The 19,319-nt window shown below is 42.3% G+C and overlaps 1 protein-coding gene and 1 long non-coding RNA gene across 3 annotated transcripts in view; both read left to right on the top strand.

The window, feature by feature from the left end:
• LOC138976244 (uncharacterized) overlaps nucleotides 1–19,319 on the top strand; it is a 197,598-nt gene that overhangs the window by 124,906 nt on the left and 53,373 nt on the right. The window lies entirely within an intron of this gene.
• Nucleotides 10,457–17,613, top strand: LOC138976245 (uncharacterized). The gene is made up of 3 exons (XR_011458925.1): nucleotides 10,457–11,727; nucleotides 13,154–13,490; nucleotides 14,775–17,613. It is a non-coding gene; the product is annotated as an uncharacterized lncRNA (long non-coding RNA).

The raw sequence follows: 19,319 nt of genomic DNA on the forward strand, positions 1-19,319 counted from the left end.
TTACAAAGTGTAGTTTGCCCATAATCGATGTCAAACGCACCATAAGACCATGTAATGACGATATGTCGCCATGCGCGGACCATATACATGCATTACAGCTTGTTTTAGAGTCTCAAAAACTTTGGATGTAAACAAAGACGCGGAATTATTTCCCTTGCGTCAACGCTACCTCTGTTGGCAAATCTATAAATAGGACGATCCAGATCAAAATGAAAATTAACATATCTCAACATTGAAGGGGTCCTAGACCACAATATTTTGCAGGGAACTTAATTTAGCATGTCTCCAGCTGTTGGTAAAGCAATTAGCGTGTATAGTCATCGAGTACATATGGCTTTAACTCTGTCAAAACCCGATCTGGCAATCCAATCGTCTGCATCACAAATACTAACTGTGAAATAAAAAAACATTTGATTATTACAATTTTACCGTGAATCCTTAAATCTCGTCGACTCCAAATCTTAATCAACTTCTTAATCTTCTGAACTCTTAATCCCCAATTCTGTTCAACATTTATTGCTCTATCATTATTTACGAAATATATACCTAAAATCTTAATCTTCTCTGTGCACTCAAAGGGCAACTTTTGCTGACCACAATGCTGTCCAATTTTCATTATTTTGGTTTTATTAACATTCAGGGTCAGTCCTGAAAACTTTGCAAACTTTATTATTATATCTTTAACTTTAAAAACATCACCATTGTTCTGTAAAAATATTGTTGTATCGTCTGCTAACTGTTTAATTTTTAGGGCACTCTCCTCGCCCACCTTTGAGGGTAATTCAACACCCGTTATATCACTTTTCCTAATTTTAATGGCAAGTATTTCCACCGCCAATATAAAGGCCAGGGGTGAAAATGGACAACCTTGTCTTATACCACACTTCCAGGGAAACGGTTCTGAAATCCACCCTCCGTGATTAATACTACTGAAAGTGTCTGTCATTAAAAGCTTAACCCATTTTTGAAAGTCTTCACCAAAACCATATGATCTAAATGCTTCTATCATAAATTCCTTATAAATGGAATCAAACGCTTTACGATAGTCAAGGGCCAATATAAACCCAGACTTATTCGTTCGATTTAAATACTCTTTTACGTCATCTATTGTACGAATCACGGTTAAGCAAAGTGCCTCCTGCCTGACTCGGGTGTCTTGGATAGAAGTTTCTGAGAAGTTTCCAGTATGTGTGATTTCCTTTTTATAAGGGAGAATCAGTCAAGCTGCCAACCGGGGGACCGGGTAGCTCGGGTGGTAGAGCACATGATTTGTGATCGTAAGGTCGCAGGTTCGAATCCGAGCCGGGACGGACACGGGTTAACGTTAAGTGCAGACCCAGAGACGGTATCTATCTCCCACCCCCGTGTCACCACAGTGGCACGTAAAAGACCTCAGTCTTTCTGTCATAAGTGCAGATGGCTGATACCACCTGAACAGGCATACGCTTGTGTAACTCATTTAAAGTCGGGTTAAAACCCGGGAACATGCCCCTAATGGCCCTGCCGTGAGGGCGTAAAACTTGAATTTCTCTCTCAGCTGCCAACCGAACTGGTACGTTTTTGCCTCCTTCCACCCAGCACCCACCCCCCCCTCCCCCTCCTTCCTCTTGCCTATAACCAATATATATATGTGTTAACTGTTCGGAATGTTGTGGTCAATCAGATTTTGATTGAATGGATGAATGCTATCTGCTTTCCAAGATAAAGTTTAATTGAGTCTATACATGCTAGAGGGTAAAGGAGAACGTTCAGAGACACGGGCGAGTGAGGACGTGGTTTTGTAGTGTGCTCCACTGATGAACAAGATGCAGTTCACTTTGTATTGAGTCTTATGGCCACCCGGCTGCGAAATTGTTTTGCACACGTCAGTTACGGGCTTTCAATCCCGAAGGCTGGTTCCGAGTAACTACGAACGTAATCGGAAGTTCTTTTTCTTTATTTGGTGTTAACGTCGTTTTCAACCACGAAGGTTATATCGCGACGGGGGAAGGGGGGGGGGGGGAGATGGGATAGAGCCACGTGTCAATTGTTTCTTGTTCACAAAAGCACTAACCAAAAATTTGCTCCAGGGGCTTGCAACGTAGTCTATATATATATATATATATATATATATATATATATATATATATATATATACGACTTGTGTCTGTCTGTCTGTCTGTCTGTCTGTCTGTCTGTGTGTCTGTGTGTCTGTTCCTGTGCGCGATGCGCGGCCAAGGTTCTCGATGGATCTGTTTCAAATTTGGTGGCCATATTCACGTTCACCCGGGACACAATCTGGTCGATGAGATATTTCAACACGTGCTCTCAGCGCGCAGCGCAAACCGAGGGTTTTTTCGGGATCCACTACCAGTCACTCTTCCTTGTCTCTCCAGTGTTTTCAGCGTTTACCTCCCTTCCTTCTCTACGCTATGAGAAGCAGCTTCGGATATTCCCGTTCCGTTACTATTTTTAGAAGGTCACCGCAGTGTCCAGAACGCTTTCCTTGCACCCGTAAGTTGTCCTCACTGTAAAAGTGCAAAGGTCGAATCAATTTATAGCCACGCGAAAAATACACTGTCATCTATACGTATCGACCAGATTTTGTGCAGGGTGTATCTGAATATGGACACCAAATTTGAAGCAGATCCATCGAGAACTTTGGCCGTGCATCGCGAACACACACACAGACACACACACAGACACAAGTCGTATATATATATATATATATATATCCCATGACCTCCCTTCTTTGTCTCTGTTACTTCAGTATGGGTATATATGTTGTATTTTTATAGCTCAATAAATACATCATGGACTCCAAAAAATATATGATAGTGCAGATTCCGATTTGGGCAAAGGACTACTTTCCTCCCGACCTTTGACCTCGCGCCGAACAATGTGACACATTTGTATGTAGTTCTAAAATCGTATTGCACGGCTCAGAAAACCATATCAGTTGCACGCAAAAATGAATCTCAGAACTGATCTGATGTATGAGATGCAATAAGCAAAAGTTTCTTTCATTATGAAAGCAATGCAGGTCGAAAAAAACGAACATTCAACTTACAAGATAACCAGATGCTAGCGAACCAAAACAAAAACACGAGTACCCTCCCCTTGCATCGTTAGCAGACGACTTTTGAGAATCTGTCGGTACTGTGTTTTGGTGTGCGCCTTCAGCTATCAAACATCGGCTGTTTCACGTGTTTTGCGAGCAAGTCTACTCTTTTGCCTGGCTCTGCAGTAAGTCCACATATTTTTCCGTAATCCAGTCATATTCCTTCAAAATGCAATCAATCGGCGGTGACAGACGTGTCGGTCGCGTTTTCCAGTCACACCCATACCAGTTTAAGTTCATCCATGCAAACACACTCGCAAAACAGTTTATCACGTAGATACATTTCAAATAGGGAGCAAATGGTTAAATCTAAACCTACATATTTGTTCCCTAAAATTTGCTTCTCTGTCAATAAGCCTAATTACACACGTTCGAGAAAAACAACGTGGAATCGATTCTGAATCGAGTAAGCCAAATGGGTCCCAAACCCGTTTCGCCCGTTCTGCCGACCTGTAACGCAAAACAAAAGAATTGTGCGCTTCAACTAAATTAATTTCTATTCGACTTCATTACTTTCTTGCAACTTATGAACCTTTACTTAAAGCTTTTAAATGGTCTGAAAGTAGTGTTACCGCGTACTTATCGATGCACTCATTCGTTTTATTTTTTCAGCGACGGTCACTTAGTTTAAGGTTGCAAAAGGGCTAAGTCTCGCTGGCAACAGTTTTACCCTGCACAGATCGCAACAGTGCCGCTAGTAGTCTACACTTTGTGTTTGATGATAGAATGGGATATACAGATTACAACACTCGTGGTTTTTTATATGGCTTGTATTTCAGTCAAGACCCAGCGGGAATATCAATCGAGAGCCACTCGCCAGAGGCTCGTGTCTCCCGATGATATTCATCCGCTGGGTCTTGACTGAAATACAAGCCATATAAAAAACCACTCGTGTTGTAACCTATACATATATAGATATATATAGATACGGCTTCTCTGTGTGTGTGTGTGTGTGTGTGTTTGTATGGGTGTGTATAGGCAATACCTGTGAATTGTAGAGTTCTGTGTGTGATGTGGTCTGGCGGCTTTGATGTGGCTGTATGTTCTGGCCTTCCTCTGAGAAGCCATAACAGATTTAAAAGGGCTGAGAGATAAGCTCTAAATTTCTCAAACCTGTTTGAGTGGACTTCGCCTCCAAAGGTGATGGTGGTGTTTCGGCACTCGGTTACATTCGGCGTCGTCGACAATGATGGAACACGACATGATATGATCAGGAATGGCGATATAGCCTCTGAATCATTTTCCTGCTGTTCCCATTCCACGAATCTGGGTGGGACCAAAGCTTGGCGGGTCCATGGTTCGGACCCGGCGAAGCCGGTGTACGGTGCGCCACTCAAGCCGGGTATTCGGCTCTACTTCTTCCCGGCGAAGCCTGCTACCCGGCGAAGCGGGTATTCATCTGGTACAATATATTACCTTACTGGAAGAATGCAAGTTTCCAGTACAAAGGACTTAACATTTCTTACATACTGCTCGACTAAAATCTTTACAAAAATTGACTATATTCTATATTAGAAACACTTAACAATGGTAAAAGGAGAAACAGAATCCGTTAGTCGCCTCCTACGACATGCTGGGGAGCATCGGGCAAATTACTTCTCGTCCCAACCAATATGGGACTCCCCCTAACCCGCGGAAGTTCCGATGTTTACCAAGTCAAAGAGCTGAGTCGAACACTATCCTTGCGTCATCCAGAGATCTATACTGTACAGATCTCTGCGTCATCTTTATGCAAGCAGCTTCGGAGATTTCAAAATGTTTGCTGTGTGCAACACATGTTCAACGACAACATCTAATACGGATATTTTGGATGTTTTGAAGGAAAGAACTTCTTTTTCTTGTCGTAAAACTAAAATGCACCCTCTAATTAAAAAGCATGCACTCGTAAAGGAGCCACAAACCGCATGCATACTGGCACACGCTGATGCTGGTGATTCTGACTGTACACTGTTACAACTTGACTTAGATCTAACTGAACTTGATCACCGTTTAGATCAACAGTGATATGATTTTGTAGAATCTAAAAAGGCACTCGGAGTCCAGTAACAACATATTGAAGTATCTGTGAAAGTGTTTCTGGCAATTAAATGGGAACTCTGGTGTACAAGAGGTCTAAAACGTCTACACAGGTTGTCTGCAGTAAAACAACAGCACCGTTTTACTAGATAGTTCTGCAGGCTGGGAGTTTGTAAGCCTCAGCATGGTTTGAGCGAGTGCTGAGTGCAATTATTTTCGCTCTATCGTATTAATTCACACATTGACCCTGCAGCAGTGACGATCATATCTAGATTGCATTCGGCAAAGTTCGTCGCTCGGATTGTACTCAATCCAGCGCTACCGCCCATCCAGCTAAATTATGCGCAGCGAATAGTGGGGCATGTATGTTGCAAAATCATTCAAATCATGCAACAAATACAAATTTAGCAAAAATGAAGAGTTTTATGTGCTTAACAAAACCTGATACAGAGCCACCGCGAAAAATTAAAAAATTGGTAGTTTTTAAAGGACCCCAACAGGCTATTTTTGGTGTCAAAAAGGCGTTTATTTGCGTTTTGGCGTGACTTAGGTTAACCAGACATATGCATGCCGTAGGAAATTGTTTTCTCACCTTCCCTCACAGGGTTTAGTTTATTTTGGAATCGTTTAGGCCATAATCCGACGAATTTCGTGGCTGAAGCGAAGCGTTTTCGCGTTCCGATCTGGCGGCCATTGCCAGTATCTCGAACGTCCGCGAGAGTACGGAAGTGGTGAATTCTGGGTAAAATTTTCGATGACGTCAGAACGGGTATTCATAGAAGCAACTTTAGCTGCTGAACCTTACAGTTTTGAGCCTGTGGAGTTAAAATCAAGGGTCTGCGCGCCCCGTGATTTGTAATCATTTGTTTTACAAATCACGTTAATGTTCCCGATATCTTCTTGTCATCCCAATAGTCATTAAGGCACAAAAACAAAATCCCTTGAGTTTTGGGGTAGCGCGACTCCGTTGATTTTGTTTTCTTTCTCCATATCATTACTAGATTGTCCCGTCGCTGGGAAATTCGTATCACTTCCTCCCGGTGAAAAGCTAGCAGCAACAGAGTCGCGATACCCCAAAGTCAAGGGAGATCTTTGGGATTTTTCTTCCTTTTTACACTTTCATCTTATTCCTTGTCGGTTCCTGATTCCAAAAACATATAGATATGATATGTTTGGATTAAAAACACGCTCAGAAAGTTAAAACGAAGAGAGGTACAGAAAAGCGTGCTATCCTTCCCAGCGCAATTACTACCCCGCTCTTCTTGTCAATTTCACTGCCTATGCCGTGAGCGGTGGACTGACGATGCTACGAGTATACGGTCTTGCTGCGTTGCATTGCGTTCAGTTTCATTCTGTGAGTTCGACAGCTACTTGACTAAATGTTATATTTTCGCCTTACGCGACTTGTCTTTATTGTCCCATCGCTGGGAAATTTGGGTCGCTTCCTTCGAGTGAAAAGCTAGAAACAACAGAGTCGCGCTACCCGAAAGTCAGTGAATCTATTAGATTTTTTTCTCCATTTCTTTATTGTCCCATCACAATCCACAACTTGGACACATGACGATATTACCACGTCTTTGACACATACCACAAATTGGTCAATTATCACAACTTGGACACATACCACATCTTGGACACATACCACAACTTGGACACAGACCACATCTTATACGCATACCAGAGAGAAAACAGCAGACCTGGAACCACTCGAGGACAGACGAGAGTACAAAGCTGTCCTCCAGGGAGAGAAGATGAAGAGACTGACCACTCACCCACTTCACCAAAACCTCAACAAGGGCACCAAGAACAGGCTGAAACGAAAGAGCCTCAAACATCAGGTCAAGGACCTCCAAACGGAGTATGCTGAAGCTCTGGAAGCTGACCCCAACTGCTGTGAGACACTCGTCTCAGACGTCTGGGCCCCACGCAAGAGCTTCCATGAAGTCAGAACAGATGTACCAGGACTGACAGCAAAGGGCGAACAGTCACCACATGTCCAGAAGGCCCTCGCCATGGAGATGATTCAGGACCGCTACCCACATTGCACCTGGACTCACGTCTACACAGACGGCTCCTCAGAGAACGCCGTAAGGAATGGAGGCAGTGGCGTCTACATCCGTCGCCCAAACCACCACCTCCCTCTCCGTCCCAGCTGGTGACCTGAGCTCGAACTACAGGGCCGAGCTCCACGCCCTCATCACTGCAGCAGAGCACGCAGCAGGGGAAGACCGCAGTCGGCAAAATATCGTCCTCCTCACTGACTCCCTGTCCGCCCTCCAGTCCCTTCTGTCTGGCCCCACTGACCTCCCCACCAGGCAACTCGACAACTGCCTCAGCACCCTGTCTCAACACAACAAGGTGGTGCTCCAGTGGATACAGGCTCATGTCGGCATTGCCGGCAATGAAGAAGTGGACAGGCTGGCAAAAGGAGGTGCGAGACTTCCCCAACCACACAACTCCACCTCGTACAAAGAAGCCAAGACTCTTCTACAACGGAAGAAGAAAGAAAACTGGAAAAAGAGAAACGGAGACTACAACCCACAGGAAGACCCCATCAACAAACTAGACCGGAGAAGCCAAACCACCATTTTCCGTCAAAGGACAGGGCACTGTGGACTAAAGAAACACCTCAAGAGACTGGGCCTCGCGGATGACGCACACTGTGAATGTGGCTCGGAAGAGCAAACTCCGGAGCACATTCTCCAGAACTGCCCCCATCTAGAGACAATACGCCAGAAGTTCTGGCAAGAAGAGACCAGTGTTGGAGCCAAACTCTGGGGTCCTGCCGACGAACTGCGCAAGACTGCGGACTTCCTGGCAGCCACTGGTCTGAGGATCTAGCACGGCCACCAACATCGAACGCAGAAGAAGAAGAATACGCATACCACAACTTGGACACATACCATAACTTGGACACATTACAATAGCTTGGACACATACCACAACTTGGACACATACCACATCTTGGACACATACCACAACTTGGACACATACCACAACTTGGACACATTGCACATCTTGGACACATACCACATCTTGAACACATACCACATCTTGAACACATACCACAACTTGGACACATACCACAACTTGGACACATACCACATATTGGACACATACCATAACTTGGACACATTACCACATCTTGGACACATACCACAACTTGGACACATACCACATCTTGGACACATACCACATCTTGGACATATACCACAACTTGGACACATTCCACATCTTAGACACCTTCCACATCTTGGACACATACCACATCTTGAACACTTTCCAAATCTTGGACACATACCACAACTTGGACACATACCACAACTTTGACACATACCACAACTTGGACATATACCACAACATTGAACATATTGGACACATACCACAACTTGGACACATACCACAACTTGGACATATATCACAACATTGCACATATTGGACACATACCACAACTTGGACACATACCACAACTTGGACACATTACAATAGCTTGGACACATACCACAACTTGGACACATACCACAACTTGAACACATACCACATCTTGGACACATACCACAACTTGGTCACATACCACTACTTAAACACATACCACAACTTGGACACATTCCACATCTTGGACACATACCACATCTTGGACACATACCACATCTTGAACACATACCACAACTTGGACACATACCACAACTTGGACACATACCACATATTGGACACATACCATAACTTGGACACATTACCACATCTTGGACACATACCACAACTTGGACACATACCACATCTTGGACACATACCACAACTTGGACACATTCCACATCTTGGACACATTCCACATCTTGGACACATACCACATCTTGAACACATTCCACATCTTGGACACATACCACAACTTGGACACATACCACAACTTGGACACATACCACAACCTGGACATATACCACAACATTGCACATATTGGACACATACCACAACTTGGACACATACCACAACTTGGATATATATCACAACATTGCACATATTGGACACATACCACAACTTGGACACATACCACAACTTGGACACATTCCACAACTTGGAAATTTCCACAACTTGGACAACAAACGCGACTCTGTTGCTGCTAACTTTTCACTGGGAGGAAGCGATCCGAATTCGCCAGCGATGAAGGAAAATAACGAAATGGAAAAAGAAAGAAAAACAAATCTAATGGATCCCTTGACTTTGGGGTAGCGCGACTCTGTTGCTGCTAGCTTTCCACTGGGAGGAAACGATCCGAATTTCCCAGCGATGGGACAATAGGCTGAATAGAGATATTTTTATTTTTTTTTTACAAATCGCGGATTTAGGTTCGACGTAATTTGTACAATATTTTTTACATTTTTACAAACCACGGGTTAACAGCTCAGTTGGAGGTTTAATTGGTGCCAGTGTGTAGACATACAGGCTGGGGGAGTGGCGTAGGAGCGATCAGATAGCTGTATCGTTATCAGCGTCAGCTGTTACTGGAGATCGTTCTTACAGCGGCGTCCGAGTTGAGACGGAAGTGTCCCACCTATTTGGGTTGATAATCGGGGTTTAATGTAGAATTGTGTCCTCTTAGTCAGGTTTGAGGCACAAAGTGTACGAGGAAAAAACATTCTCTCTCAAGGGTGGAAGTAAAATGTCTGCCAGATTCAGCAAATAGATTAGGCAGCCCATGATCACTGTTGTGAGTGTAGTTGAAGTTCTATCGGATTTGTTGTTGGCTATGTTGTTGAAGACGTATAAATATGTTCTCGAGTTTAAGTTGATGTTGTTGTTGTCGTCGTCGTCGTAGATGAAATCAAGGTTGTAACGTGTCAAATCAATCGTGTTCCACCTACAGTTTATCAGTGCAAAGGTGTTGTTGTTGACATTGTAGTTGTTCTTGGTTTTCGAGTTGTTGTCAGTGTCTGTGTTATTGTCTTCGTTGTATTTGTTACCCAGTCGGATAGAAACAAATAAAAACTCAAGCCTGAGTCTTTTTTTTTTTTTGCAACTCCGAACATTCGGCAGCAGCACACTCTCTCGGCATGATGTCGGGAGCACGCGCGCATCCACAGCTGCAGCAAAGACGCACACCGAGCGTTGCTACTTTCGCTTCTGGCTCCCGCTGTGACGTCACAGCCAAGGGCTTGCCGCCGCGGGGAATTTGAAGTCTCGCGTAGCAGACGAATTTGGTCGCTTTTTGAGCATGCGCTTTGTGTAAAATTAGACTGATGCAACACAAAACCTGAGATTTACTGATCGGTTTTTGCATCTGTAGATGCTTACCTGTATCATTAAATCAACCCCAACTGCTTTATCTGACCTTAAAAAGAGTCTGTTATCTATATTATAATACGCGTGGCCTTTTTCGCCGTGTGGACGTATCTCCTACCAAACCCCGCCGGTTTGGACCCTGTCCCTCGGTTTTTCCGTAGGAACGGATCGCGATGAAGACGATAGGCTGGGTTAGATTGACGACTTCGAAAGCGAAATGGCTTTTTGAGGCCTTTTTAACGTGAAATGTCGTAGCAGACAGAATATCCCAGCTATCCCATTGGCCGAAAGCGAACGGTTTGACTAAACACTACGCGACCGCACCTCAGACGAACCTAGCTGTGTGTTTTATTTCTCTACCCCAGACGAACCTAAAATAATAAGAAGATAGATAGATCTGTTTATCTGTTAATGGAACTCCAAAATATTCTATAGATTTGTTTACTTAATTTTTAAAAGATAAGTTCGAAACAATATCATCTGATAAGTCGCCGTATAACCTTATAGGTTCCAGCGACTAAATATTTTCCCCCGGTGCAACCATAGACATGTACGTCATCATGATCTCCCCTTCATCATGATCTCCCCTTAATTTGACCGTTATTTTGGCTGTCTTAGTGAAATGGTAAGATATATCTCTATGTTTTTTACATGTAAGTGTTCGGAAAAAATACAGTTATAGCAGTTATGTACAAAAATAAGCAGCATATGCTCTTTTCGCCAAAGTAAAGTCCTTTTTTCTTCTGGTTTCTTATATGTGTCACAGCACACTGCAAGCTTTTAGGCGAATAGCAAGTGAGTGGTATATATATATCATCAATTTTATAGTGGGTAACGGTGTGAATTACTTGCCATGTTCATGTTCATTATACGTTTTCCATATATGTGTCATTTAATTGTGTATTGCTTGATGCCATGTATGTGTGTGTGTGTGTACATGACTTTAAATAAGCATGGATGTGTGGACTCGATTGTGTGTTTATTACATATGTTATACTATGCGTTTGAATCATTATGTATTTTAGACGTCATACTTTTTTTTCGTATCTTCACGATGGCTTTTACCCGTTTAAATTTTAATGCTTCCAACTTTCAAAGCGCTGCACGGCTGGGAAGAGATGCGCACTTTTATCACTGTTGTTCATGTAGACGTAATCATGGATTCATGCAAACGTCATTCCTGCTGTATTTTATTTTGTTTGTTTGTATAGTCGCGTGCGGTCGCGCAGTCTTTAGTCAGACCTAAAGCGTGGCAACATTCGGACCGCTTGCTTCTCAGTGCCCAGCTTTGAATCGAGGCAGCTGTCAATCTGCTGTCGCATCAACTGGCTCTACAGGTAAATCCCATTTATCAGTCTGTAAAACTTTCTTAAAGTGTTCCTAACCTTGCTGTATTCTGCCACAGGGGTTATACTATATAGAGATAGAGAATTTGCAGTCTCCCCCCGCCATTTTGACGCGCATGAGGCATGTTTTAATCATGGATGTGCAAACGCTGTGTGGAGTAGTGACTACGCTCATTTTTTTGATAATACACCAAGTTTGTTTGAGAAACAGAGAATAGTCAAAGTGCAAAACAGGGGTTCCCAGGTCTGAATATGCGTTTGAATCATTATATATTTTGGACGTTTTAGATTTCCATTTCGTAAAAATCTATGGCGCATTACATGTGGGGGGGGGGGGGGGGGGGGGGGGGGGGGGGTGAACGAATCTTGCTTTTTCTACTTCTCTAACCCATGGCATAGGCCATACATGTGGGGGGTTCTATTACCTGAAAACAGCATCCACAGGGTTCGTACAGAGTCCTTGAACCCTGGAAAACTCCTTGAAAATTGGAAAACCTTTTCCAGGCCTTGAAAAGTGCTTGAAAATAGAGTTTTGTTAAATAGTCATTGAAAAGTACTTGATTTTTCCAAATTGTTGTCTATACATTTCGTCAGCAGCTTGTCTTATTTAAAAAAAAATGCAACCCCCTTTTTTTTCGTCAAATACGGTACACATTTTGGGAGAATAAAAGATCGAGTAAAAACGAAAGCAGACGAACTATTACTAGTCACCCGTAGTTGCTTCCCTTCTCGGAAGTTGGCAAGGGAAACAACTACGGAATGACTAATAGAAATTCACCAGAAACTTGATGACTTGAAAAACTGAAGGTAAGCTTGGTGCTTTGCATTAATTTGGGGAAAATCATGTCCTTGAAAAGCATTTATTTGGTCCTGGAAATGTCCTTGAAAACTCCTTGAATTGTATCAGCTCTGCCCTGCAGGAACCCTGCATCCACACACACGCGCACACGTTCCATTGGACGTACATTTATTGTGTGTGTGTTTGTCTGTGTGTGTGTTCATGGATGCTGCACTCGATTGTGTGTGTGTGTGTGTGTGTGTGTGTTTGAACCATGTATATTTTCTGTTATTTACTTATGTTATACTATGCGTTTGAATCATTATATATTTTAGACGTCTTACTTTTTGTTCATATCTTCACGATGGCTTTTACCTTTAATGCTTAATGCTTCCAACTTTCAAAGCGCTGCAAGGCTGGGAAGAGATGCGCACTTTCATCACTGTGTGTGTGTGTGATCATTTGGGGGGGGGGGGAGGGGGCTGTATTTTTTACACCAATGAGCAAACGTATAAAGAGAAAATTTTGTTCATGTAGATGTAATCATGCAAACGTCATTCCTGCCAAAACAAATCTTTTTTCAGTGTTGCATACTCCTGTGTACAACTACAAGGTATAATTTTTTTTCATTTTCTTCAGATATGGCGTCCCAACGACCAACTCACTGCGACCTCACTTCAAGACGCTGACCACAACTTGGCCTGTGAAGCAGTACCCCGACTTCGACGAAAACAAAAGCAATCTTTCCAGACCATTATCAACCAATTGTCAGATGCAAAAACCAAAGCGAGCAAAGACTCCACACAACTAACCAATCTTCTTAGGCGTGAAAATCAACGCCTCCAGTCGGCGGTCGCGTGTGGTCGCGCAGTCTTTAGTCAGAACCAAAGGCAAAGCGGATGTTGCCGCTCCTCCCCCAGCTTTGAATCGGGGCAACTGTCAAATCTGCTGTTGGATCCTACAACTGGCTCTACAGGTAAATCCCATTTATCAGTCTGTAAAACTTTCTTAAAGTGTTCCTAACCTTGCTGTATTCTACCACAGGGGTTATACTATAGAGAATTTGCAACATTATTCGCCACGTTTCTCAGTCTTCCCCCGCCATTTTGACACGCCACGGCTGAACTGCAGGATTTTCGCTCTTTCAACGCTGCATTCTTTGGTTGTTTTCTAACCCAGGCATAGGCCATATGGGGGGTGGGGGGGGGGGATTCAAGGAATCTTGCCATACATTATGGACGGGGGGGGGGGGGGGGGGGGGGGGTGCGGTACTAAGCCAAAGTTTGGGATTCTGCCGGTGTCACGATTTCATCTTTCGCCTGTGTACATATTTCCCCCTCGATACTCAAGACTGAAATGTTTCCTGGTAAAATTAAGAAGTGAAATTATTTATGGACGAAAAGCATGTCATTTTCTTGCATGTGAAGAAAATTGGTTAAATTTAATAGATTTCACACCCAAAATCGATTTTTTCGAAAACGTGTACCGAGTGGTTACGTCCTTTGAGTAAGAAGGGAAACATTTGAGGATGAATCAAATTTCAAGTTAAATAAAAAAAAATTGGTTGGACAAATTTGGCCCCATGAATGTAGGGTACACAAGGTCGCTTATCAGTACAATCGAAGGGTGTTTTTTTGTTCAGTGTAGAGTTTATACTAGATCAACGAGGCCGAGAATCAAAATATCAACACCGTTACAAAGCGAAAGATGAAAACGTCACACCCGCGTTACCCATGCAGATGCAGAAAGAAACGCTGCATTCTTTCGTTGTTTACTAACCCAGGCATAGGCAATACATGAGTGGGGGGGGGGGGGGGGTGGGGTTCAAGGAAAGATTTCCATTTTGTAAAAATCATACATGAGGGGGAGGGAGGGCCGGTGCTATTACCTGAAAACAGCACATACACGTGCCATTGGGTGTGTGTGTGTACATGACTTTATATGCATGGATGCGTGCACTCGATTGTGTGTGTGTGTGTTTGGACCATGTATATTTTCTGTTGTCATTTAGTTACAATATGCGTTTGAATCTTTATATATTTTAGACGTTATAGATTTCCATTTCGTATCTTTACGATGGCTTTTACCTTTAATGCTTTGGGGGGGGGGGCTGGATTTTTACACCAATGAGCAAACGTATAAAGAGAAAATTTTGTTCATGTAGACGTAATCATGCAAACGTCATTCCTGCCAAAACAAATCTTTTTTCAGTGTTCCATACTCCTGTGTATAAGGTATAATTTTTTGTAATTTTCTTCAGATATGGCGTCCCAACGACCAACTCACTGCGACCTCACTTCAAGACGCTGACCACAACTTGACCTGTGAAGCAGTACCCCGACTTCGACAAAAACAAAAGCAATCTTTCCAGACCATCATCAACCAATTGTCAGATGCAAAAACCAAAGCGAGCAAAGACTCCACACAACTAACCAATCTTAGGCGTGAAAATCAACGCCTCCAGTCGGCCACCTCATCTTCACTACGTTCATCTACACCCACCGCTGCACCAAACAACCCTGCGGCAATAGCCAGCTAATCTTCATCTGCACTACGTTCACCCACCGCTGCACCAAACAACCCTGCAGCAACAAGCACTCCTACAAACACATCAAACCACCTATTGTCGACGTCCTAACGCTCAGTCAAATCATGGATGACGACATGATTGACGCAACACAAAATTCAACACAATCCACAGACATGTTTGATGCAACACAAAACGCAACCCAGTCCACTTCAGATGACGCAGTCACATCGGGAGAAGCTCTCCAAGCATTGTCTCAGGAATAAACATTCACATTCAACCCATTTTTTCACAACCTTTTCAGAGTCAGTAGTTGCGGGTAAAATCTGATCCCTGTTTTGAATTTGGTGGAATCATTTTGCGACAAATCGATAAAGTCACGAGACAAAGAACATCAACAAAGACCATATGGGCAACCATGTAAATTGTTGCGGGGGTGTAACGGAGATCGACTTTGTCTTTATAAGAATAGGAATCACATCATCTTAAACTCTACACACGGTGACAACTGCAACGCGTGTGGCACACAGCATGACAAACAAAAAAGAGCCCCTGCCATGAATACTCCATGCTTAGTCCTATTTATCAGTTTTGGTGGCGCTGATTTGGCAAATGAAATGTTTTAATTATTTTGTGCTGGCTTGCAGCCCAAGAGAAATATTAAACAAAAGCAAATGTATTTCTTCAGGCCTAACCAGGGGCGGATCTGGGGGGGGGGGGGGGTGCAATGGGTGCAATTGCACCCCCCCAAGCGGGACAACAAAAAAAAAAAAAAGAAGAAAAATGTATCACCTGAAAATAGCACTTTACACGCTCAGATTGCACCAAATTGCACAATTTTGCTTCCTTTTTAAAACAAATTCCGGGGGGGCATGCCCCCGGACCCCCCTAGCATGCTCGGCGCTTCGCGCCATCGGTTCGGCGCTTCGCGCCTTCGCTGATAAGATACAAAAAAAAAAAAAGAACTTTGCACCCCCCCTTTCAAAACCCAGATCCGCCCCTGCTAACCATCATAATGCCATATATGCATGGTGATCTGTAAACTTCTGTTCTCTGTGCACAATGCATGTGTAAACATTTTGTTGTTCGCAGAACGCAGAACCAATTTCACATTTTAGAGAAATATTAAACAAAAGCAAATGTATTTCTTCAGGCCTAACCATCATAATGCCATATATGCATGGTGATCTGAAAACTTTTGTTCTCTGTGCACAATGCATGTGTAAACATTTTGTTGTTCGCAGAACGCAGAACCAATTTCACATTGGCTGGTTGTCGCGCTACTTTACGTATACTGTCACCTGGTTGTCACGACATATGTCGCGCTATTGGCTCAGTCTGTTTGGTCAGTTCCGATTACCTCCCATTGATGCGAAAACCTATATGACTGTTTTTTGTTATTTTTCTCTCTGTTAATTCACCAGTGGCTATGTAACATGTGTTACAGAATTGCACCGGTGTAAGGGTTAACATCTTATTTTTCACTCGCATGTTTGCTGAAGTGTACAAATTTTGTTCCATTTAGTGCTGTTTTTTTCCCCGTCTTAAGACATATATGGTGATGTGTACAACTATTGTTCTCTGGGCACATTTTTTTGCACATTTATGTCCCTCACTTATGTCAATGTAGCCGCTAATTTGTTTAAGTCCAGTCAATCGTGCAAACGTTTCATTGTGGGTGACTCGAGCTGTAGGGTACTGCGACGAGATTTCTTTCCCAATTATATGATTGGTGTTATATATTCTTTTACACATTTTAACTAGCATTCATCATCTTGGTTGAAGCGTGACAAAATGATTTTGTCACATTGATTGAATTCTCAGACTGTCCACATTGACTGAAATCTCAAAAAAGGGCACAATTTAACGCTGTTTTATTCTTTCCCAATTACATGATTTGTTATTGTTCACAGAACCCACTGTAAATTCACCACTGGGTTACATTTTCATTCCTATTTGCTGATGTGTAAAACTTTTTTTTGTACTGTGCACACTATTTGCTCGAGTCAGTAGTTGCGGGTAAAATCTGATCCCTGTTTTGAATTTTGTGGACATATTGATAACGTCACGAGACAAAGAACATCAACAAAGACCATATGGGCAACCATGTAAATTTTTATATGTGTAAAACTTTTTTTTTTACTGTGCACACGATTTGCTCATTTAATGCTGTGTTTATGTGTTTGTTTCACTCCCATGTGTCATAATTTCTGAGATTTCGGTTAATATAGCCACTTTTTTTAGTTTTGCCGCATTTAGCCTTTCCTTCGTAACTGTCTGCCTTCACCAAGCTGTAGATTCTTGCATTACTAATGGTGAGCAGCTACGCAAGAAAAGAAAGAAAGTGTATTCAAGCGCCGAGCCTGGTAAAAAGAAAATATCGCTACATTGACCGAAATTTCAGAAAGCGTCACATGTTTGCTGCTGTGTAAATGGTTTGCAGTTCATTGCACATTGAACGCTGTTTTTCTTAGGTTTGATGTTTTATCACATTTTGTTCTGTGTGTGCTAGCGCTTTTTTGGGGTAAATTTGTCGCAATTACTTCTAAATTTAATATGTTACTGTTGTCACTGCACAAGTCATGGCCAATCCACCTCTGTGCCCTTTTTTATCTCTCCCAATAAATGTATGGCATTTTGTTCTGTACGCGCGTGCCATTGCACATTGAACACGTTTTTGTTGTTGCTTATTCATAATTAACTCTGTAATTAATGAAGAAGAAAAAATCCCGTGCGGAGCACGGGTATTACTAGTTATTATTATTATTATTATTATGGTGAGCTTATATAGCGCGAACCACAATGTGCTCTCCGCGCTTTACATATTAATTTCTGCCGTGTGAAATGGAATTTTTTACAGACAGACAGACAAACAAAAAAATGTTTACACACAATATATAACGCATTCACATCGACCAGCAAACCTCAAGCCTGTTAGGCGAGCATTCACCTTTCGCGGCCTTTATTCCAAGTCACACGGGTATTTGTTGGACATTTTTATCTATGCCTCCTGGTTATGGTCCTTTAAACAATTTTTCAAAATGGCCGCCAGTGTAAACGGTTGGGTATGTTAGACATATTTCACTTCATGTGATTAACAGAAAATTTGGCGTAAATGGACATTTGCTTTTGCTTAACAAAACCTGATACAGAGCCACCGTGAAAAAATAAGAAATCAGTAGTTTTTTTAACAATTTTCAAAATGGCCGCCAATGAAAAAAGTATTTAGGCATTTTTGATGCTACAAGACATTCTCTTGCAATAGAAACTAACACAAAAACATTTTTAAACAAAACAATACATGTATTGTTGGTGCAGAGAATGATTGGACGGTGTGGGTGGCAGGGTTGAAGAATTTGTGGATTACCTAAACTGTGCAAAAAAAAATATTGCACCAATTTTCATACCATAACGAAAATATTCATTCCTGTGCTGTTGTATTCAATGTATGCTATTGAGGGAACTCAACTTGGCTATCTGGAACACTTTTAAGATAATAGGTGGCCTTTACATGGGTTATTTGACCGCCACCCAAATAAGGGTACCCCCCCAAAAAAAACTGATAAAAATGTAATGTATCAACTCAAAAGTCGACTAAAATTCATAATCGCTGTATTTAGAAAACGTTGTTTGTTCTCATGTGTTTACACAACTAGCACATTTCGGCAAGTGGATGCATACTCAAACAAAACTTGTGGCAGTACTTGAAACAACCATCTGTCATAAATGCAAGCGAAGTCAAAAATATGTGGGATGTAAGTCAACAAACCTGTGGCAGTTTTAAACATATTATTTCGTGAAGATTCGAAAGTGTACTCAAACGGTTGAACTACGCCTCGTGTGTAGACACACATTCCTGAAAGTTTCCACGGCGGCAACCCACTTGGTCATTGCTAAAATACAAGGATTTTAGTTGACTTGGGTATCCCTCAAATTTGACACATCAACATCTCATCCGTGAGATCGACACATACATCAGTAGGTACAATGGCACAACACTAGAAATATGCAAGATGGCGAAATAAAACAACCTGTTCTGGATGGATAATTAAGTTGACTTTCTCTTCGTATACAACAGTGACCCAGTTGTGTCTCAGGAATTGTCGTCGGCTTTTTAAAAGGTAATAATAATAATAATAATAATAATAAAGTGTATTTATATTGCGCCTATCCCTTACAAAAAACAAAAATATTTGGCTCTAAGCGCATTACAACATGTGTAGGGACTTGGTACAATCAAGTCTGACAAATACAATAACACAATATACAGTCGGTCTC

Source organism: Littorina saxatilis, linkage group LG9 (genome assembly GCF_037325665.1).
Source record: "Littorina saxatilis isolate snail1 linkage group LG9, US_GU_Lsax_2.0, whole genome shotgun sequence".
NCBI classification, from domain to species: Eukaryota; Metazoa; Mollusca; class Gastropoda; order Littorinimorpha; family Littorinidae; genus Littorina; species Littorina saxatilis.